Source organism: Sycon ciliatum, chromosome 5 (assembly GCF_964019385.1).
Source record: "Sycon ciliatum chromosome 5, ocSycCili1.1, whole genome shotgun sequence".
In the NCBI taxonomy this organism is placed as follows: Eukaryota; Metazoa; Porifera; class Calcarea; order Leucosolenida; family Sycettidae; genus Sycon; species Sycon ciliatum.
In genome coordinates, this window is record NC_088647.1 from 5,413,980 (window position 1) to 5,437,016 (window position 23,037).

At 47.6% G+C, this 23,037-nt stretch overlaps 1 protein-coding gene and 2 long non-coding RNA genes across 5 annotated transcripts in view; 1 reads left to right on the forward strand and 2 right to left on the reverse strand.

Annotated features, from left to right (window-relative positions):
• The window catches only part of LOC135817317 (uncharacterized), a 97,650-nt gene that overhangs the window by 42,191 nt on the left and 32,422 nt on the right, over positions 1-23,037 (reverse strand). The window lies entirely within an intron of this gene.
• LOC135816583 (uncharacterized) lies at positions 4,870-7,953 on the forward strand. Its single transcript, XR_010553391.1, has 2 exons — positions 4,870-5,370; positions 7,392-7,953. It is a non-coding gene; the product is annotated as an uncharacterized LOC135816583 (long non-coding RNA).
• Positions 9,451-12,056, reverse strand: LOC135816584 (uncharacterized). The gene is made up of 2 exons (XR_010553392.1): positions 11,788-12,056; positions 9,451-9,922 (listed from the first exon to the last, which is right to left on the reverse strand). It is a non-coding gene; the product is annotated as an uncharacterized LOC135816584 (long non-coding RNA).

Genomic DNA, 23,037 nt, shown 5'->3' on the forward strand with positions numbered 1-23,037 from the left:
CTGGCACTCAAGAACAAAGGCTGGGTGGGGTGTTGGGGGGGGGGGGGGGGTAGGGGTGCGCGGATTATTCCTGGAATAATTTGGGAATACTATCGTTGAGAAAATTTTGGGAATTTTAGGGGAATTCTATCGATCTTTTGCGAGATCTATTGACCTTCAGAAGAGTTTTCGGGGAATTCTGTCAATTTTGACCTGCCAGAGGCCCAGAGAACAGAGAACAAGCACGCATCCATGGACGCAGCAGCCTGAGTATAATAGTAGCTGTGTAAAGACATAAATAAGTCATGTACATCTACAATTGTAGTACATGTAGTGTAGTCTGTAGATCCTGCATGCAGTGATCACGTGCCTGACCGTCCATTTTGCATACTAAAGAGCATGCGCAAGGCACGGTTCGTGCTGGGGTTCTTTTTTTGGGGGGAATTCTGAAGAATTTTTTCGATGTTTTGGGAGAATACTTTCGAAGTTCCGCGGGAAATGCCCGAAAGCATAATATCGGGTGCGTGCGAGCATAATCCGCGCACCCTTAGGGGGGCATACAAAAATGGTTTCGTATTGAAGAACAAAACAATTTTTGTTAAACCCTTCGCAACCCAAATCCAACTAGCTTTAACTAAGCAGCCATCTTCATCGACCATTTAGAAAGAAAATTGTACAGTCACATATACTTCAAAAATGCATATTATTGTGGTCCGCAATGTTCCACTCGCTTCCGCAACCAGCATCCGATGCATTCCCGCTTCTCTGTTACCGTAAAGGCGCGGATAAAAGCCGGGTTTATAAGCACATAAGCCGCTTTCTGCATCAGGCTTTAATGCAAACCAAGCTTGTATGCAAACCATGCTTATATGCTCCACTGATATTTTTGCCAGGCTTGTATGCCAGGCTTCTACGCGCGACACGCGTGGATCTACCACTGACTACGGGTATGGCAGCAGTTTTACTATGTACCGTACATAGCGCATGCACTCTTGACCTACCCGATCCGCGCTTGCATAGAAGCCAGGCTTCTACGCGCGACAGGCTTATACCGGTATGCATTTGACCCGTTTGATTTTCAGGCTTCTATCTACGATGTGCTTGTATGCAAACCCGGCTTTTATCCGCGACTTTACGGTATGTTGATCATAACATTCTCCCTTGCAGCCTGAGTAATAATAATACTACTATGCTCTGCTGGTATCTGGGTTGTGGCATGCCATCGTTGCTACTATCAAGCTCTCACTCCAACAACACACACACAACACACATTGATTCTATGCTAGCAGTTAGCACTGCCTGACCTTTGGTCTTGCTTAAACACATGTTCCTCATCTACACTAGAGCGCAGAAAGTATCTTTCCAAAACACTGTCTTGAAGCAAAGGAGTAGAACACCTATCACCACATGCTGCCTTCAAACTGGCCAAATGCAATTGTGATAACATGCAGTGACTTAATACAGCTTCATGTTAGAGACCATGGTATTGTTTACACTGAAAATGCGGTGCATTTAAAAACAATTAGTACTGAAAGTCTTTGGCGCTACTAGTCATGGTGAGCAAAGTGTGCAGTGTTAACAATTGTGGCAATGAAGGTTGGCAGTGCTGACTGTTTGTGCTTCAACCTGTGTGCTGAGATGAATGGCGCAATGCTCATGACTGACTGTATCAGGGTTTCAATGTTGCAATGACGGCAAAGACATAAGTTCCGTACTCCGGAACATTTCGCTGCTCGAAAACGACGTATAAAAAACCGTAGCGCCTCTACGGATTTTGGCACGAAAAATCGTACTCCGGAACCTCTCTAATGTGGCAGGAATACTTCTTACCGTGTTGCAGTGCAGACTCGGCCCAAGGATGGTTGTCTGCAATGTCTTCAGCGTGAAGGTGGAGGAGGCAGGTTTGATGGCCACCGCATTCGCACTGCTGAGTCGTAACACCCTCTCCACCTGGGAGTAGTAAAATTCCGGTATTTTACTACTCCTGGCAGGCTTCGCTCCACCTGCACCCTCGGCTCCAGACTTTCTGATCCTGCACGGCTGCAGCGGGAAAGCATGAGCAGTGAGATACAGATTGGCACTTGGATTGAGTCTGGGCATGCACATCGTCGATCTTACATCCTACTCCACACCCTAGCAAACCGAATGCCATGATTGTAATTTTTAGCGTCTGCTACGAAATAAGTTTCCAACTCACTTACCTACAATGGCTATAAATGTAACAAAGGGCACTTGTAGATCTACCGGCAGTCGTCGTCACCGCATGCAGACTTCGGCCACGATCGCGCGATCTGTTCACACTCGTGCGGTGACTTTACAGGAGCATTCGTCAGTTGGCACAGCGTAGATCTACCGGGCAAGGAAAGGGTAGAACTAATTACTTCCACTCTGAAAATTCGCACCGAGGACGCTAAAATGTGGTAAACCTAGCAGAATATTTACATTCAGTGCTCAGCTCAGCTCAGGACAACTAGTCTATGAGTATGACGTGGATCTGCCCTTATCAGGCTGTGTGGCTACATTAGAAGCAGTAGACGGTCTGGGTTCTACACAGGAGGTTGGTTTACGTCGCACAGAGCAGAGATAGCAAGATTCATAACCATGATAACTACACTGAAACTAACGAAACTAGAGACTCGGTAAAGTGAAATGCTGTGTGTCGCGTCCGCCCCAAGCAAAGGCGTTCCTCAGTTGGACTTGGTTTCCGCTCGAACTAGCACTTACTACTTAGCCAGAAGTCATGCATTCATGCAGTCATGCATTGTACTGTAGAGTGTAGTTGTAACATGCGCATGAGACCGACAAGAGCGCGCATGCAGTCTACACTACAGCTAGCCACCCAAGCAACGGCCGACCTGGTAAACTGTCGAGGCTACCATGGCTACAGGGTTTGTACTGCAGTTCTGTAGCATAGCGCCGGTTTTACGGAGTTCTACACATAGATTTTGTAGTCCAGTTTGCATGGCTTGTGCCTAGGCGCCTGGTGCCTTGTGCTGACTTGGATGATCGATGGTTAGTTGAGGACAGGTTTCTGACTTGTTGCACAAGCTGCAGAGTGCAGGGGAATTTTTTGGTGTGCGTGCTACTGCAGTCGAGGACTAGGATTCGCGCGTTCACAGTTTCGGTTCTTCTCCAAAGCAGCAGCCAGGATCTCCGACAAGTGAGATTGACAGCAAGACTGACAGCAAGACTGACTCTGTGGAACACGTAAGTGCATGCACATGGTTAGCAGCTACATGTACAATGTACTGGATGCACTTACAAACAATACCACGTAATATGAATTCTGGGCCCAGGGGGCTAGCACACCAGAAAATACGGTACACCTAATATCCGATGATGCGGCTCTGTGCAGAAATGTAGAATGCATGCATTGTCGTCTTGGCAGGACATGTTCCACAGACCACTGAATATATCTGTGAATAACGGTGCTGTGGCCATACAGCCTGCCTAGTGCAAGTTTTTAGATGTACCATGATGTACAGGGGAAATACCAGCTGATACTAGTGCATGGCAGAATGGCACAGCTGTGGGGGCATGTATCAGAACAGGTATTGCCCACGACTGAATGCGTTCAAGTGCAGTAGAACGCCGGTTATCCGGATGTCAACTATCCGGATGATCGATTTTCCGGATTATCGATTTTCCGGATTGCCTGGTCGGGCTGGACAAAACAATTAATTAGCTGGTTCTTCGAGGTTTTTGCTGATTTCCCCTACTCGGGGCACCATTCAAGCGATGCACAAGATGTATTGAAACAGGTTGGAGTCAAAGTGTATAACGATAGTGTCATTTTGAAGAGCTGAAGTGCGCCTTGTTCCTGTTGTGCTGCCGAAAAGAATGAAAAATGATGAGAACATGCGGGAATATGCATGTTTTAGATAGATGTGTGACTGCTCCCATATCCAACATATTCTTCTCATCCGAACTCCCTGGAGACAGCCTGCGCACCCAAGGGGTGCGGATAATCGGCACACTACCGTATTTCACTTCAAACTTCAGCAACACAGGGAGGCTAGTGTGTGATCACATCATCAGTTCAGATGGTCTGTATGTGTGAGCAGCTAAGCTGTGGTAGGGCAGCAATGCACTAGTAATGTGTGGTTCTTTCTAGGGCTCAAACGATTAGTCCGATTAACCGGTTGCAGACCGGTTACGAAGAATTAACGGTTAACCGATAAAGATAACGGTTACGCAGTAACTTTTCAGTCAATTTTTCAAGTATCAGGTCGTTGCAAAGTGTGCACTTTCGCGGGCTGTCGCACGTGTACGCAATTTCTGGGCTGTCAACTCGGTCATATCTGGTCTCTTGGTGTGAGAGTATGTATGAATGAGCATGCAAGAGAATGTACACGTGTGCGTTGTACTGAATAGGGTACATTTTTTGAATGAGTATAGTCAAATATACAGTTAAAAAAGAGTCCGCAGGATTGCCGTGGCTTATAGGTTATAACCGGTTAACCGACCGTTAGCTAAGGCTGTCATCACACCATGGTACAAAGCGCTGCGTCTACGTCCACGTAAGGAGTTTTTGGTCGGTTGTCATGATGATCCGTATACGGGGTGAAAACGGGAGCAGAGGAAACGGGAGACGTAGACGTGGTATGGAGAGGGGGGGTATACGACTTTTTGTATGAACGTGCGTATCTACCCCAGCCTTTTTCCGAGCGACCCTGTACTTCGATGTACGTGGGTTCAAATTTCTCCAAAAACCTGACTGCGTGTACGCGTCAAGAACTGTGCCTGTCTGATGACACGACCACCCGTTTTGGTTTTTTCACCATAGACGTAGACGTAAACGGGAGTCGGAGAACGTGGTGTGATGACGGCCTTAGCAGTTAACCGTCAGGGGTAAAACCGTGACCGTTTGAGGAGGTATATTATGCTCGGCAGGCCGCGAAAGAGAGCCCGTTACCTGGACCCCTACTCGCGCGGGTAGAGCGAAACTGAGCACCCTGGGATGCGAGCAGCTTTTTAGTACTCCCGGGTCCAAAATCTCACCACCAGGCCGGGATGATCAAAACGTCAGCCGGGTCTGCAGCCTACAAACGTGGATCTGCCGACACTGTGCTGTCGACGACATGTCCGGCAAGGCACCTCCTTGCGTGAAACTTGAAGCAAGGAACGCTTTTTTTTTAGAAAGGAAGCTTCTTCTCCAAAATTTAAAATTTTTGAAAATTATTCCTTCTGAAAATATCATCGCGTTCTTGACCTCGAAGCTGACTGCTGAATGCGATTAGGAAAGAAGATTCCTGAAGATACACCAGACTGATTCTGGCAAGCCGTCTGTCGTCTAGATATGCAGTTGTTCGTCATGCATGGTCAGCAATCTTCCTCGTTCGTCCTTTCGTTTTCCTGACCACGATGATGACAAGCAGCTCTCATGCTCAGGTTAGTGCTGTACTTGTATGTCTGGGCACACAACACATCTGAGATTCACCCACTGACGTTATCGAACTGAAGAATGCAGCAAGGGTTCCTCGGATTCTCTTGATTTCGGAACAAATTTCCTTCACTTTCACCCTCTCAGTCTCTTCCCCATGCCCTCCATGCATGCACAATGCAGCTTGCATTTCAATTGCTGTTTTTTATACTTTGGCAGTGCCTCTGCTACACTTTCATATAGAGTGAGGTCCTGTAAATAGGATCGAACATTGTTGGTGGTGGTGCGTGTGGGGGGGGGGGGGGGGTACGTTTGCAGCCAGGATGTAGGAATGACACTTCTGCACAGCAGGTGGCAATAGTCAAAACTGGTCACTCTACAAATCCCATACCTGCCAACCTTTGCAAACCTGAGATCCAATGACATACCTAGGCATGAAAATGTATACAAAAGAAGCTCGCGGTGAGGCATGGAACTAGTGCACTTTTGGGTGCCTATTACCGCCCTCGATATCGGGACGGTCCCGGCCAAATCGGGATGGTTGTCAGGTATGAAATCCCAACCGAGAAAACCATTTAATTAAAAGATAAACTCGGCCAGGACATAGCGACTTTCTGTTTGCCGGGGGGGGGGGGGGTCATCGTCCGCAATATTGGTAGAGTTACGATTACATTGTATATGTACATGTAGATACATGTGCATCAGGGATTCATAGCACCTGGGGAGACGACATGAGACCTAAGTACCCAAAACGTTGTGAGTTGTGACCCCGGATGGGGTAGTTCTACGTGATCTGTGTTTCTATAGACCTTATTCGATAACATGATTTTTGGACTCGCCTCCAGGGATTTGTTGTAAGCTGGGGCACGCGTACGTGAAACGAGTGGCAAGAAAGGCCCAGTTCGTACAAGGGAGTAGTAAAATACCGGTATTTTTCTACTCCTATGTTCCCACGCCGAGTCCACTGTGCACTGAGTGCAGGTCTCTTGCCGCTCCCTGGTTCCCGGGACCCTGGTTCACGTGATTGTGACGTTTATTGAATAAGGTCTACATGTATATGCGGGCATGCATAAATCAACCCTTCCACAAGGACGGCTCAAACAGGCAGCCAAGGAGTGAAAATTTCGCTCCTGGGGCTAGGAGTGAAACGAAGGCCTCCAGATGAACCTTCTCCATCAAAACGAACGAAGGTGTCGAATAATTCTTTTACCAGTTCACAGTTGCCGTTCACGCGCACTCCCCGGGGGTGGGGGGGGGGGGGGGGGCTACTATGCACTTGTAGTGATACTTACCGTAAGCCAAGTGGAACACGACTAGTTGACTGCACAGACTACAGTACAGTATACATGCACATGTATACAGTGAAGATCAGTGCGTGCATGCCTGCCATAATCGTATGTTGACCTTCGTTCGAATTGAAAAGAGAGGGTCGTTTCGAAAAAGAAAAAAAGCTCGATGGAAGTATGATGCTGCTGACAATTCAAGACTCACTGAAGTCGCCTTTCTGGAATGGATCATGCACTCTAGGTTCATCCAATTGGATATGGACTCAAATCATTGTTACACCATTATTGTTTGGTTAGTTATTGTACATCCCATAGCATGTACAATCAACCTTGTGAATAATCTACCTCGGGTTTACAAAACAACTCGCAAATAACGACACAATCTTCAGATCTAGTGAACATTTGATTGCATACTTCCAACCTCACGAGTAACAACAATGCGAATAGCGACACTTTTCTCATTCACAATCGAGGGTCAGTATTCCCCAGGTTGACTGCAATTGCCAATCAAACAGGAGGGGCGAAAGTCGACCACGGCTGAAAAGGCATAAAGAAAAATTAATGTATATCATGAGCTAGATGGCTGAAGGAGGAAGTAGGTTTTCTGAGAAAGCAAGAAACAGAGGTGAATGAAGCACCAGGTCTGTCCATGCAGTGGATAGAATTATTGCATTGAAAGACAGGCTCTTTACATCAGCTTGCTACTATTATACCTACATTTGCTTTCTGCCTTTTTCATGCAGGATTCTGAAAGCTGGAGCAGCTCTGCTTACCTCGACCACTGAACTTACAACTAACTTCCAACCAAGTACAAGGCAATATTATGATGAATCAAGCACGCTTGCCATCATGTCATCATTGCAAAGTACATCGACAACATAGATTTGGTGCCGACTATGTATGATGTAGAGTGTGCTCTATGTATCTATACTACTGATTGGCCTACATTGTACTTATGTGGGCTGAGAGTAATCGATTGTGCTATATGGCAGTTTACTTGTATGTCATAGATGTTAACATTGCACACAGCTTCTGAAATGCTTTCTGTTGCACTGGCCTACTGCGGCCCACTGCAAATAGATTGTAGTGGCATGGGCCATGCCATAATTATAGTAGTATACCGGTACTACACCAACAATTTCACTGGTGCACTGTACTTACTGGTACGAGTAGATCTACATCATGCACAGCCTTGTCACTGCTTTTCTCATTTTTTATTAATTTACTGTACTGTACACATTTTGGCACAGCTCTTCCACAAAGAGTTACTAGTATTTTCTTCTGCATACCTACTGTATACAGTGACCTGACTGGTAACATCTATGGCTGTGGAATCACAAATTTCTGGGTTGACAGCCTCGAACCTATACGATTTGTTTCTAAGAACGTGCTATAAGAAGTTTTCTATTGAAGTATTCTACTGTAGCTCGCAGGACATGGAGTGCAATTACGTAAAGTTTGGAACACCACTCTTCTGTGATTTGGATGTCAAATTATGAAATTCAGTGTGTGAGGTAAACCCATGCATGGCATACACTGCTATAGTATGACTCGGGGTAAAGTGTTCCAACGCATACTCATTATAGTGAATAGTTGTGTGACCAACGTTGTTGCTGCTGGATAAATAGTACATATTCTGAGATAACTGAAGCTACACAGCCATCTAATGTTCAGACATGCATCGAAGGGGCCGTAACGAGATCTGCAAGGCATGATTCTATACCTGTATTTGATGCTCTCTAGCCTAGGACATTCACCTGCCTCATTTTCTCTGTGCTGCATTGATGAGTCCATTAGTAACTAAAGGACGAAACAGCATGCTGTCTGCAGATTGGTAATTGTGTAAAGACAGACGTGTATGTAGTGGTAAAGCTCAGATACATGTGCAACATAACAATCCCGGTGTTTGACAACAGCACAAACCTACACCGCAATTCTTAATTTTGGGCTGTGGTGTTCTTAGTATTCCAGGTTGGATGTTCTGTAGGCTTCCACGTTCTTGGGCGCACGACTTTACTGTGCCGAAGAATATTTTCAGCCAATGAACCCAGAGCTTGGTGGCAGATGAGTGCCATGGAACAGCCTTTTGCATGTGGCTTTCACTACATGCACATGTATAACGTTCAATTGATGCGGAAAAATCAGACGAGGACTTTTGCAGTTATGAGCAAGGTCCCCACGAATGGTCATGTCACTTCACAGAATACATGAACTGATAGAGTAGACCTCGGTCCCCTCAGAGAACGCTTGGGGAAGTCGGGTTCAACCATAGATTTATACTTAACAGAGAACGCTTGGGGAAGTAGGTTTCAACCATAGATTTATACTTAATATTCTTTACAACAAGGATCGATGTGTTCCTTCGGATGCCCTTTATCGACTTTCACACACTTCTCCTCTCTCCTTTCGTCATAAGCACCATCTCTGTACACTGGTTCATAAAATATTTCTTCATAAAACCCCTTCACACATAATGGAGTACAATTGGTTTTCGACAAGCTCAACCCGTAACGCGCTTATCCTGCCTCTTGTTAAGTCAGCCCGGTATCTAAAGCCCCCCTTGTTTTCCGGTTATTCTCATTGGTTAACTGGGGACATGTCCAAAACCATACTAAGTACTTGAGCTGCTCATGAGCCCCACAATTATCAGGCCCGCCGGTCTGGTTGGTCAGGTTATCACCAGACCAACTTGTTGGCCACCAACAAACGTTTCCTACCGTGGAGGACGTGTGTACCCGCCATGAAACTACCGGACCAATCAAAAACTGCTTCCGGCGGTACTGATTATAGTACAGGTTTAAGTTAAAAAGCGGCTCCATTTTGTCATACATTAAACCAACTCTGTCATTGCTATGCTACTCAAAAAGAGTAGTGATGTTTATTCACAAATGAATCACAATGCTATCAGAGAAATTCGATATTCTCCAATTTTAGGGGCACTGCAATACTATCCAAAATTAATGCTGCATGGTCATTGTTATGAAGCAGTCACCTCAGTACAGCAATTAAACAGGCTGATTATGTGAACGAGATTCACGGCAAATCTTCTTCCATCAGTGCTGTTCAGTCTTGAGTGGTCCACTGAGACAGGAAAACAACCTGTTCGGTCCTTCCATACGAGAAACAGAAATTGAACATGTTCCAGGGTGGAGGTGGCGAGTATCGGCAATGTAATGCACCTTTAGGCCAACATGACCATCATTCCGACATGGATTCTCAAACACCTTCGCTCGTGAGAGTGCCTCAGAGTGGTATTCATCAACAGATGGCAATCCTGTAAAACACATGAAAAGACATAGCAGCAACAGAAAGAAACCTAATGTTATAGAAACGAATTCGAAAAACAAAGTCTACTATTATTCTAATACAGTGAACCAAGGTACAACCACACTCCAGGAGGCAAGCAAAAGAGCATATAATCCGAAGGTTGCGATGCCTGTATGTATTGTATTTATGTATTTACGGATTCTCCACAGGCTAAATCGAGGGAGTCTTTGTCATGCCACACTGGATACAACATGCTACCAGAATCACTTTCCCCAGAATTGATGATCTTTTCTTAGGGTGTTATATAAGACACATCTGTAGCCACTTCATCTTGCTCACGAAATCATACACCACCACACAAACGGGTCCTTCGGCTATTATACTTTGGGTGGTACATGGTGATGTATGATATTGATAATCTATTGATACCATATTCAAGTCTGACTCTCACCGTGAGATCCTGGCAACAGTATTACCTGGTACACGACATATTCAGACACTGACATAAGCATCTTTTTGGAACAACAGGTGTGCCTATCTGCTAGTGTAATGTGACACACATGCAGAACACATGCAGAATCAGTCATAGCTAATTTTACCCCCTCACTGTTGTATGCGCAGACTCCACTTCGCGGTGTCAAGTACTCTTCTTTCGGTGGGCTACTCCACTAAGGCGCTTGTCTAAAAGGACTCACATTCATCCTGCAAACCAACACGACTTGCATAGTTTTCACTGTCGGCCAAAGTGCGTGCATTGCACACATTGAGATTCACTCCCTCCGTACAGGCCAGTACAGAGCTGCCCACCAATTGAGTCTGTTTTGCGTACTCAGACTTCTGATTTTCCGTATCTTGCAGTGTTTTGCGTACTGCCGTGTACATTGCATGCATACTTGCACTGTAATGTTTTTTTGACACGCACATGCATGTCGGTGGCTGCATTTGGTAGTGTAAAACATGTGTGATTTGCACTCACGACATTATTATTTTTGTGCTACATGTACATGTTGTTGTGGTACGGCATGCACTCGCTTTGGTACAAGACTATTCATCACTCAGCTTACACTTGCAATGCTTCTACACAGCTGATTGATCCTCTCCGATTTTCTATACCATTTGCTCAATTTCTGTAGTGCGCACAAGGAGTGATTTTCCGTACAAATACAGAAAATATGGAGGGCTGGTACTTGGTAGCACTGCTAGTATGGTAGTACCAGGCTAAGCTGGCTGGAAGATCAAATACTTCTTTGGTTCTTTCAGTCATTTTCACGACATATGTTTTCTTTATCATGATCCCCGGGGTGTGACATTCTTATGAATGCAGAAACTCAGTCTTTCTAACCGAGTCTCACGTGCAATGTGAATTTGTTCTTCTTTTCTTCACAATGCCATGTATCGATTCATCGCCCACCCGAGATCCTATGCAACAGCGATTTAAAGATTGGCTTTATCAAATAGTTAATTCAGAGAGAGAGGATCAGTTGTGGATGCTGTGACAGCATAGAGTGTAGATTGGTGTAAACATCATTGCCCAGCAGAACCGTATTCACAGGGATCTGCGTTTAGCATATGGAAGCTATTTTTTTAGAATTTGTACACGTCCAATAAGCCTGAAGAGAAGAACACCTAACTTAGACTGTCCTAACGTTATCGAACGCACTGCCAAAGTAAAAACAACATTTGAAATGCAAACTCGATTGTGCATGCATGGAGGGCATGGGGAAGAGACTGAGAGGGTGAAAGTGAAGGAAATTTGTCACAGTCCGAAATCAAGAGAATCCGAGGAACCCTTGCTGCATTCTTCAGTTCGATAACGTCAGTGGGTGAATCTCAGATGTGTTGTGTGCCCAGACATACAAGTACAGCACTAACCTGAGCATGAGAGCTGCTTGTCATCATCGTGGTCAGGAAAACGAAAGGACGAACGAGGAAGATTGCTGACCATGCATGACGAACAACTGCATATCTAGACGACAGACGGCTTGCCAGAATCAGTCTGGTGTATCTTCAGGAATCTTCTTTCCTAATCGCATTCAGCAGTCAGCTTCGAGGTCAAGAACGCGATGATATTTTCAGAAGGAATAATTTTCAAAAATTTTAAATTTTGGAGAAGAAGCTTCCTTTCTAAAAAAAAAAGCGTTCCTTGCTTCAAGTTTCACGCAAGGAGGTGCCTTGCCGGACATGTCGTCGACAGCACAGTGTCGGCAGATCCACGTTTGTAGGCTGCAGACCCGGCTGACGTTTTGATCATCCCGGCCTGGTGGTGAGATTTTGGACCCGGGAGTACTAAAAAGCTGCTCGCATCCCAGGGTGCTCAGTTTCGCTCTACCCGCGCGAGTAGGGGTCCAGGTAACGGGCTCTCTTTCGCGGCCTGCGGAGCATAATATACCTCGTTTGAGCCCTAGTTCTTTCCCTCTTTTTGCCACTCCATTCTTCACACCCATAACAATAATTATTAGTGATTCCATTATACTCAGTGCACATAAGCAAGTCTGCTGAGTCACTGCTCAGTGACGACCGTGACCCGATTCAAACACATCATATGATCAAGAGTCCATGGGGGTTATGGACTCTTGATATGATGCATAAGTAGTAGTGGTAGGTTGCACTTTTTGAAGCTCCCGTAAATCTTTCCTGGTAGAGCCCAGCCGGCATCAGGCCGGACTGGAGGTAGTTTCCGTAGGGTAGCAGTAAGTGTTTCTAGTAGTGCTCGTAGAAATTGGTGACCTCCGCCATGCCTGGGGCCACCACGAGAACAAACACTCGCGCGACTGCCCTGAGTGACGAAGAGCTGAGGCTGATGGCGTCGTTGCCGGGCATTGAGTTATCTGTAGTAGAAATCCTGAAAACATTGGCCGCACTTGTCTCGGAATCGGCTGATCGGGAGACGCGCCTAAACAAACGGGTTGACGAGCTGTCAAGGCAGCTCAAAGATGTGAACGAAGAGTTAGTGTCTCTCCGAGAATCCGCCATTGCCTTGCGAAAAGCTACCCCAAGGCCAGTTCAAACACAGCAAGGTACGGGTGCGGGTCAACCTTCGCGTAGGCGTACCAAAGCAGGCAGTGCAGGTACAGCAGGTACTCGAAAGCATGACACCACGATGTCCCGTAGCGTCTCCAGCAACATTTCCCGTAGCGGTGACGAGTGTGAAGAGGATGGCAGCGTCCCCTGCAACATCTCCCGTAGCAGTGACGAGTGTTTTTTTTTCTTTTTTTTTTCTACAAAATCCACATATCTCCAGACACTGGGGTGAATGATGGAGTGTGGTGGTGGGGCCCATTAAGTGTCAAGGGGATGGCGACCAAGATGCAACCTGTGTAGACGAAGACAGATTCCAACCAGTCCAGAACTCAAAGCGGAGTAACAAGCAGTGCGTGCTCCAGGTGATCGCAGATGACAGCTGGAAGATGGTGTCGTCAGAGCCTCCCAGGGCGAAGAAAGCTGTGCTGTACGTTGGCAACCTAGGTGACCAATGCACCGAGGAACGCCTCAGGGAGTTTGTGCAACACAGAGCAGCTGCGGTTGGGACATCTGCGGATGTGCACGATTGCAGTATGCACGAATCAGCAACGGGCAAAATCTCAGCGAGACTGACAGTTGACGCTGCAACAGTTTCTACAATTACCGCTGCAAACTTCTGGCCCCGGCCACTTTATGCCAGGCAATGGCGTTTCAAAGAAAGCAGTGGAGCACGCCATGATAATTCTAGCCCACCTGCCAAAACTGATGACATCACCAAGTCTGACCCTCCTCCTCAGAACAATGATAGTCTCCCACCTGCCGACCCTCTCCTGAGCAATGACCAGTAAGACGTTGAAATTGCTGGTTACGAATGCCTTTGGTATCCGTTCAAAGTTTGGCGAATTTCAACATACCCTTCTGGCATCTGATGCAGATATTGCTGTAGTCACAGAAACCAAGCTGACCCTGGATAAGATGACGCAAGCCGAAGTGACTCTTCCTGGGTACTCCCCTCCAGTAAGACGAGACCGAACACCACAGGGTGGAGGCATGGCTGTGTGGGTGAAATCCCACCTAGCTTTTCAAGAACTGGAAGCTGTTCCAACCCTTGACCAAGAAGTTGTATGGCTTTCTATCCGCATAAGACCTGGCCGCAAAGTTGTCTTGTGTGCTGCCTACCGCCCAGGGTCTCTTCCTGGCAACGATATCAGTATGGTAGATTACTTGGACCAGACCATTGACGTTGCCCGGGTGGATGCACAGCACCTCATCATCGCTGGCGATTTCAATGCGCACAACACTGCCTGGCTGGGCAGCAGTAGAACAAATCCAGCTGGGGAGAAACTGGAGGACCTCTGCGCACTACATCACCTCCAGCAGCATGTGACGGAGCCTACTCGTGGAAATGCCCTCCTCGACCTCATCATGAGTGACCTGGGCAACCCGTCGGTCCGGCTCGGCCCCCCAATTGGTAGATCGGACCACGCCACCATCTTGGCAGAATTCAAGACAGAACTATGTCGAGAGCCCAAGACGGCCAGAACAGTCTGGCAATATGGCCGCGCTGACTGGGACAGACTAAACCACCACCTTAGGAGTGTGGACTGGGATGCTCTCATGTCTGAGGATGCAAACAGCAGCTGCACCAATATTACCTCTGCCATCATAGATGGAATGAACCAGTTTATCCCATCCCAACTTCTCTGCACTCGGCCCTCTGATCCCGCTTGGTGGACGCCAGCTTGCAGCAAGGCCGTGAAGGCGAAACAGAGTGCCTGGAAATCCCTCAAGAGACGACCAGACTCGCCCCAATGTCAAGCTAACTATACTCTCGCTGTCCACCGGTCTTCTGATTGCCTACGTGATGCCCAGAATCACCATCTAGCAATAGTCCGTGCACGACTCCAGACCGGCAGCCTTCGAGATAAACAGTGGTGGTCAACCATCAAGCAGTCCATCGGAACCTCCCGAAATAGCTCCATCCCGATTCTTGTCGACCCTGCTGGCAATGAGCATGCCACGAACATCGAGAAAGCAAACTGCCTCGGTCACTACTTTGGGGAGAAATGTAGCCTTGGTGCCAATGACCTGCCAGACACACCTCTGCCCCCTATTCGCCAACGCACAGGCAATAGGCTGAAGACCGTACACTTCCTGCCTGCCACAGTCCAGCGAGCTCTCAAGAACCTGGACGCTTCAAAAGCAACTGGCCCTGACGGCATTCCGGCGCAAGTGCTCAGGAAGTCAGCGCAGTCACTCGCCAGCCCTCTGGCAAAGCTATTCACCCAGTGCTTCCGGGACGGGGTGCAACCTGCATCCTGGAAGATTGCGAACGTCGTCCCTATTTTCAAGAAAGGCTCCAAGTCTACCCCGAAGAACTACCGTCCGATTTCCCTCCTCTCTATACTCTCTAAGGTGATGGAGGCCATCATCAATCGCAGCATCACTAACTTCCTGGAAAGCAATCAGGTCCTCTCCGGACGGCAATTCGGGTTCCGACGCGGCCTGGGCACGACTGATCTTCTCCTCTCACTTCAGCATGAGTGGAGTCGGACGTCCAATGCTGGGGGTGTGACCCGAGTCCTTGCTGTCGACGTGGCCGGCGCATTTGACAAAGTGTCGCACCGCGGTGTAGTTCACAAGGCCAGATGCCTTGGGCTGACTGGCCACCTGCTCTCATGGTTGAAAAACTACCTAGAGAGCCGCCAGATCCGGGCTGAAGTTGGTGGACAAACATCAGCCACACACGCCATCCGAGCAGGTGTGCCTCAAGGAAGCATCCTGGGGCCCACTCTCTTCTTGATCTACATTAATGACGCTGAGGACCACTTTCCCCAATCGACCAGCCTTGCCACGTACGCAGACGACACAACGCTCTACAAGTGTATCCGGTATCTCGGCAACCTCGCAGCTGACTGTGATGATCTCCAGACCGCCGTCAATGCCCTTGCTGCCTGGGGTGCGACCTGGCGAGTGACATTCGAGCCCGCCAAGTCATACCTACTCCACGTCAGCCACCACCGTCGGCCCTGGGACTGCCGTCCGGTCACATTCCAAGGTGAAATCGTTCCTGAAACCCAGTGCCTGAAGCTACTTGGGATAGCCTTCGACAGTCAACTGACATTCTGCCAGCAGATTCGACAGTCAGCCCTGCGCGCCACACAGCGACTGGGCTTCCTGAAGAAGGCCTCAGCAGTGCTTGACCCTGGCTGCCGTCTCACGGTCTACAACGGCTTTGTTCGCCCAGTCTTAGAGCATGGCATGCTAGTCTGGATGGGTGCTTCTCAGACTTTGCTGGCCCAACTCGATGCTGTACAGCGGAGAGCCCTGCATCTGATCGGCGAAGGCGCATATCTGCCAAGCCTCGAACTCCGGCGCAAAGTGGCTGCTCTCTGCTATCTCTACAAAATCCACTACCTGACAGGCCCACAGATGCTAACCCGAATGCTGCCCCCCTCCCAAGCAGTACCAGACCACGACCAACATCCTGCCAACACCAGGCAGCAGGCGCGGGTGGCGGCCGGCCACCGCTACCAGCTGCAGTCTGATATCCCAGCCAATTCTCGCAACAACGTCCGCCGGTCGTTCCCTGAAGGAGTGCTGGACACCTGGAACCAGTTGCCTCGCCAACACCTTCTGGATCAGCCCGACCAGAAGAGGTTGCAGTCCTTCAAGTGCAGCGTCCACCGATTCCTGCGCTCGAGCCACTGGGACTGGGCGACCGACCGGCTGTAGGGACTCGGCGTGGTGGTTTTCTGGACGTTACTGTGAGAGAGTGAGTCTGTGCACAAATATTATGTATGATTACGCGTCTGCGTGAATGTGCACGTGTGTGTCTGTGTGTACGTGTGTGTCTGTGTGTGGTGTGTGTGTGGTGTGTGTATGTGTGTGCGTGTGTGTGTGTGTGGTGTGTGTATGTGTGTGTGCGTGCGTGCGAGCATGTGTGTGTGTGTGCGTGCGCGCGTGTGTGTGGGTGGGTGCACATGGTTGGTATGTGGTGTTTATGTGAGCGTATGATAATAATCTCTTCAATAATATTAATATCTTTATTTCAAGATTACCCAACGCCGGCAAACGCCCTATCAGGTTGATCTCCTATTTGAACATGCGCATATGTGTGTGTATGATGTGCCCTAGCTCACTTTTAATTATATTATTATTATGTTATACACGTAGATCATGTCCATGATGCCTTTCCTCTGCGCAGGTCCACCGCACTATTGTTTTTAAGACTAACATCAATATTACTTCTGCATATGCATTACATACTATGATCATGCTGGCTTCATCCCTTATCTCCTAAGCTACCCCCCCCCCCCCCCCCCCCCCCCCGGTGCGTCTGCCCAGTGTTGACTCCGAGACCCACGGTCGGACGAGCTGTCCAGGCCTCACCACCACTGCCGTTTCCGTGCTGCCTTCTCGATACATACGTATGTACACTGTACATCATGTGCACATTCACATGTCTGAAGGTTTGTGGTTTTTCAATAAAAATAAAATAAAATAAAATAAATATGAAAGGAGAAGCTCCAAAAGGGTTCATGGCATGGATGAGGTGACATACTCTTAGCCGTGTAGTTCACGGCTTTGCTCTGATCTGGAAATGTCGATGCCATTAGTAGTTTCTGCACCAAGTAATCACTCTGAGCACAAGCCCGGAGAGGGGCATGCAGTATCAACAAATACAGCCCACGAACCTGCACCCTGGTTTGTTCTTCGTCGGCGTTCTCATTTCAACAGCAATGTAACATGAAGTGCATCCAGTGCAGTACAGTACAGTACACATCCAGTGGTGCATTGTCTACATAGCATTGTCCCAAAGTGCCTTTCCAGTGGCCACCACTGCACAGTCAAGAGCCCCCTCTCCCCCTGCATACACACACATGCATGCGAATACATACTCGTACATACACAGTCAAACCTCGTTAGGACGAACTTCAAGGGACCGAACACAAGTTTGTGTGTCTTATCGGGAGTTCTTCTTATCCAGATCTGACAAAAAAATTGATATGCATAATTATCATATGGATTGTATTTATGTGGTGCATGCTGTGGCAAATGTAAAACCGTGATTGTTTTCATAACATAACCCAGCAACAGGTAAGTGTATACAATGTGCAAGGAATTCATGACAGCATTACATCCGACTTGTAACATGTTTTGCCACTGCAAGAGGCCTCGACTATCGGGAAAAACTAAAGCCAGCGTAGCCACGGGGACGAAAGTTCGCACCACACGCTGATTTTGTTCTAATCACGCTTGAAATTAGTTCGTCTTCATGAAAGTTCGCCGTACAGAGTTCGCTGTAAACGAATAATTTTGACTTGACATGATGTCTGGCCAACCATAGGGTTGGCTCTAGTTCATACTAAAGGAAAGTTCGCCTTATCAGTGTTCACTCTAACGAGGTTTGACTGTACTGTATGCTGTACACTCTCCCAAAACTATGTAAGTTACGTCTCGGTCTGGCTTGTGGCCGCTGCATGCATACAAACTACTCTACAAATTAAAGGGGAAGTTAAGGCAAAAATTAAAATTTCACCAGTTGTAGTCTTCGGGGTGCTGAGTCGAATGGTCGTGGTCCGAGGAAGCTGAGACGCTCCCTTCCTACTTGAATCCCAATCGAACTCGCGCACTTCCACCGAAACTGGGTGACTGCGCCCTACTAGATGGGGATTTGTATGCAAAATGTCACTAAAAGCGCCATTTCGTTCTTATAAAAGCACGGATGACCGCGATTGGCCCATATGTTGTAGTCTTTTGGACGCTGAGTCGACTGGTTTTGGTCCGAAAAGGCTGCGATGCGGCACCAGTCACCTGGTCACCGTGCCTGCAGGGTACAACTTACTAGCCTGTTTGACCTTTTTTGGGTGCAGTCCTGTCACTCGAGTTGAACTCGAGTTGAACCTTGGTGTGAAAGTTGTCACCTGCTGGCGTGGTGACCAGGTGATTTGGGCACCCGGGACCACGTGACCGCTTCTTCAACCATGTTCGATTGGGAATAAAGGAGGAACGCTGCATCGCAGCCTTTTCGGACCAAAACCAGTCGACTCAGCGTCCAAAAGACTACAACATATGGGCCAATCGCGGTCATCCGTGCTTTTATAAGAACGAAATGGCGCTTTTAGTGACATTTTGCATACAAATCCCCATCTAGTAGGGCGCAGTCACCCAGTTTCGGTGGAAGTGCGCGAGTTTGCCTTAACTTCCCCTTTAACTAGTGCTGAGTCGGGTAGCATTTTCTCCGGGTTTCGGGTTCGGGTAGTTTTCCACGGGTAGCACGGGTACCCGATCGGGTAATGTTTCCGTGGTAACACCACAATGCACCCCTTCCCGTACCCACTGGGTAGATATGCAGAGTATTACATGAATTTTGTACACGTGCACTGTAGACCACATGTCATTATTATGTCATCTGCGACTTCAGGTTTTCAGGTACTACAATTCTGTACCCGACTACTCGAGGTCCTCACGCGGAGTCACAGGTAGCACTGGTACCCGACTACCCGTGCTGCTGCGTACCCCTAAATTTATTAACATTCCTGATATGCCAGCCAATCAACACTGTATTCAAGGCCGTCACAGCCGGGCGGTTTGGAGCACATTACAACAAAGCACAATAGGATCGCAGCTTAGCACAAACGTGACAAATCCTTGCCCCGATCGTGGTTTGTTGCAGAAAAAAGTCTTTCATTGCAGTTATGATATTACACAGAGGGTGTGCGCCTTAACCTTAGTTATGATACTATACACTGAAATGGCACCAAATGCCTGGAAATCCTTGCAATTGGCTTCAATTTTTGAATTTTTTTCCCGGGGGAGGGTAATGTTTGTCCCCGATCGTAGCGTCTTCTTCGTTTGTTGCAGAATCAAAAAGACTTTCATTGTAGTTACCGTACACTGAAATGGCACCAAATACCTGGAAATGCTTGCAATTGGCTTCAATTTTTGAAATTTTTCCCGGGGAGGACCCCCCGACCCCCCTTCCATGGCCGCCCCACCTCCAAAGTCGGTGCGACGGGCCTGGGATCCTGAGCCGGTTTCACGCCTGTCTGCATAGTGTGTGCTAAATGTTACCGTTCATGTAATTGTAATAGAGAGGTTAAGCTGCACGTTATTTTTGACGCGACGGAAAGTTCCGCTCGCGTTATTTGGCTTGCACGTTGGAAACATGTGAGAGAGCCACCTCTTACTTTGAAATTTGGCGTTCAACGCTGATGATCTATTTAATTATAATACTTAATAGGCAGGATAAGCTGCACGTTACTTTTGACGCGACACGAAAATTCCGCTCGCGTATTTGGCTCGCACATTGGAAAATGCGCGAGAGTTGCCTCTCACGTCGAAATTTGGCGTTTCGCACCGCTTGAAATGATGACCCATTTGATGTGAAATTGTGAGTCACGTCAAGAATTATATGTGCAGCTTAGCCTCTCTATTATGTTTAAAATATCTGCTTACTTTCGACGTCTGCTATTTTAGAATCATTCGTGGAAGCAAAAGAACCATGCTTGGGGAAGAATCCTGGTGGTGACGGAGAGATGTGAAATGGAGACTCAAGTCATGCCGTCACAGCAACATCACAAAGAAGCCAGCTGGTCCTACCAATGTTGTTCTGAAGTAAGTGATACATACACTGGTACTAGTAGTCTGGTATGCACTCAAAGTACCAAATGTCCTGCCTTTGAAACAAGTATCAGAATCATTGTCTTATGTATTTAAATACCGTTTACTCCAGGCCCATGGGTACACACACGTGCATGCGCACACACACACACACACATATTCATGCGTACAAACATGCTAATGCTCCTACGCATACGCCTGCATGTACAACGACGTACCCATACGGACGATATCACAAGCAATTGACAGTTTGGGGTTGTGGTTGCTATGACTTCTCTTCGAGCGAGAGAGCTTGAAAGCTCAGTGCCGTTGCTATCCTGTTTTTGCCTAGATTACCATGTGTGTTATTCAAACTGATAGATACGTCTTAGCAATACAAAAAGATGTACCCCATAATCGTATTGCAAAGACGTTTCTATCAGTTTGAATAACGCGCATGATGACGTTAATCTAGGCCAAAACAGGATAGCGACGGCACTGAGCTTTCAATTTTCAAGCTCTCTCGTTTCACGTTATGGTGGAAGATTGGTTTGGAGCCTGTGGGCACTTGAAAACAAAAAAAAAGACTCTTAATCGCAGGCAGGCCCAGACATGCACATTCCACCAAGTGGTCATTTCACGTTATGGTCTTAATTTTGTTTCTTTTCTTTTTTCCACACATAACATGACATTCAAACCCGCACTATCGCCCTGCATGCACTCTCTCCGTACACTTCGCATACAAACACATTCTACCAAAAGTTGATCTGAGCTCAACAATTTCGCGTACGGGAGATGAAGTATGAATTGGTCTTTACGTTACGATCCTGCTGTTGAGAGCTGTTGTGTCCCTCAGTCAAGTCATATTATTATGACTTCTCACGAGCATGCGCACTAGAGATGCATGCTCGTGTGAAGTTGGTTTTGGGATGTTCGGAGGCAGTCTTCTCTTGCTGCAGCTGAGTCTGGTTGAAGATAATTACATTCCGAGTTCAGAGCAGTTCAGAGTGAGCCAGTTACGTGTGTGTATAACTGCATGATTAGATCATTGTATGGTCTAGGCAGGGACCATACAAATGGCGACGAATACTTACTTGCCCTACGCCGCCACCATCGAGCCTTTCGACGGGGGTGATTTCAAAGACTATCGCGAACGCGTTGAATTTTTCTTCTGTGCCAATAGTATTGGTGTCGTGGCGTCCAATGCCTCTTCTGGTGAAAAGAGAGCAGCGGAGAAGAGAATGACAGCGCACCTAATTTCCCTGCTCTCTAAGACGGTCTACTCAACCTTGAAATCCCTGATCCTACCTGACGAGATCGCGTCAAAGAAGTATGACGAGCTTTGTGCTGTACTGGAGAAATACTACAAAAAGAACACTACCCCAACCACCGCCGCTTTTCAGTTTCGCCAAGTCTCCCAAGCTCCGGGTGAAACTACAGTCGATTTTGCTAATAAACTCAAGCGTGCTGCTGTCGATTGTCAATTTGGCTCCCATCGTGACCGAGCCCTCACGGACCAGTTTATTTCGGGCATGGCAAGCTCGACGATACGACGGAAATTGTTACTCTCCAAGGAGTCCGATATTGACACGTTTGAGAAAGTCATCGACCTGGCTAGCAAGGAGGAACTGGCCATTTCCTACTCAAAACAATTCACTGCACCCTCTGCTGCTTCTGCGTCGATCGGGTCTCCCACGGACATTCCCGTACACATGACGAAGGAACGTCGATCCACCAAGCAGCCGATGGCGTCCGGAAAGCGTTGTTTTCGCTGCGGGTCGGATATGCACCTGGCAAACAAGTGTCGACATAAGGACGCCGAGTGCCGGTACTGCCACAAACGGGGGCATCTGGAGAAGGTTTGTCGTACTAAACTGCAGAGAGACAAGCGTGACTGTCACCATGTCATGGGTGAGGATCTTTCTACCTCCGACTCTGACTGTGAAGACGCAGGTGAGAGCGTTCCAATGTATACTGTACGTGATACTACAGGCAGCGTACCCCCGTTTGCTGTGGATGTTGTAATCAATGAGGTACCCATCCCTATTCGCATGGAAGTTGATACTGGCAGTGGTGTGTCCATACTAAATAAACGGGATTTCGAGAAGCTGGGTGGGGTTCTGTCTACCTTACCTAAATCCACCGTACTGTTGAGGGGTTTCTCTGATAAGCCTATTACCTGCCTGGGCGAGCTTGAAATGAATGTCACCTTGAATGGTACGACAGCGCCCGTTAAGCTCAGAGTTGTAGATGTCTCGGGACCATCCCTTTTGGGAAGGGACATGCTACAACTGTTTCAATTACCATGGAATGAAATCTTCTCTGTCAAAACTAGAATTGATGAAACCGTGGCACAAATTCAACTGCGTGAGGAAATTATGGCCCAATTTCCAGATCTGTTTGATTCTACCTCAATGGGCAAACTAAACACAATGAAGGTCAACCTGCGTGTTGACGACGCACACCCGGTTTTCCTCAAGCCTCGCAAAGTCCCATTTGCAATTACTGAGAAATACGATGAGGCTCTTGATCAACTCGAGCGCGATGGCATTCTCG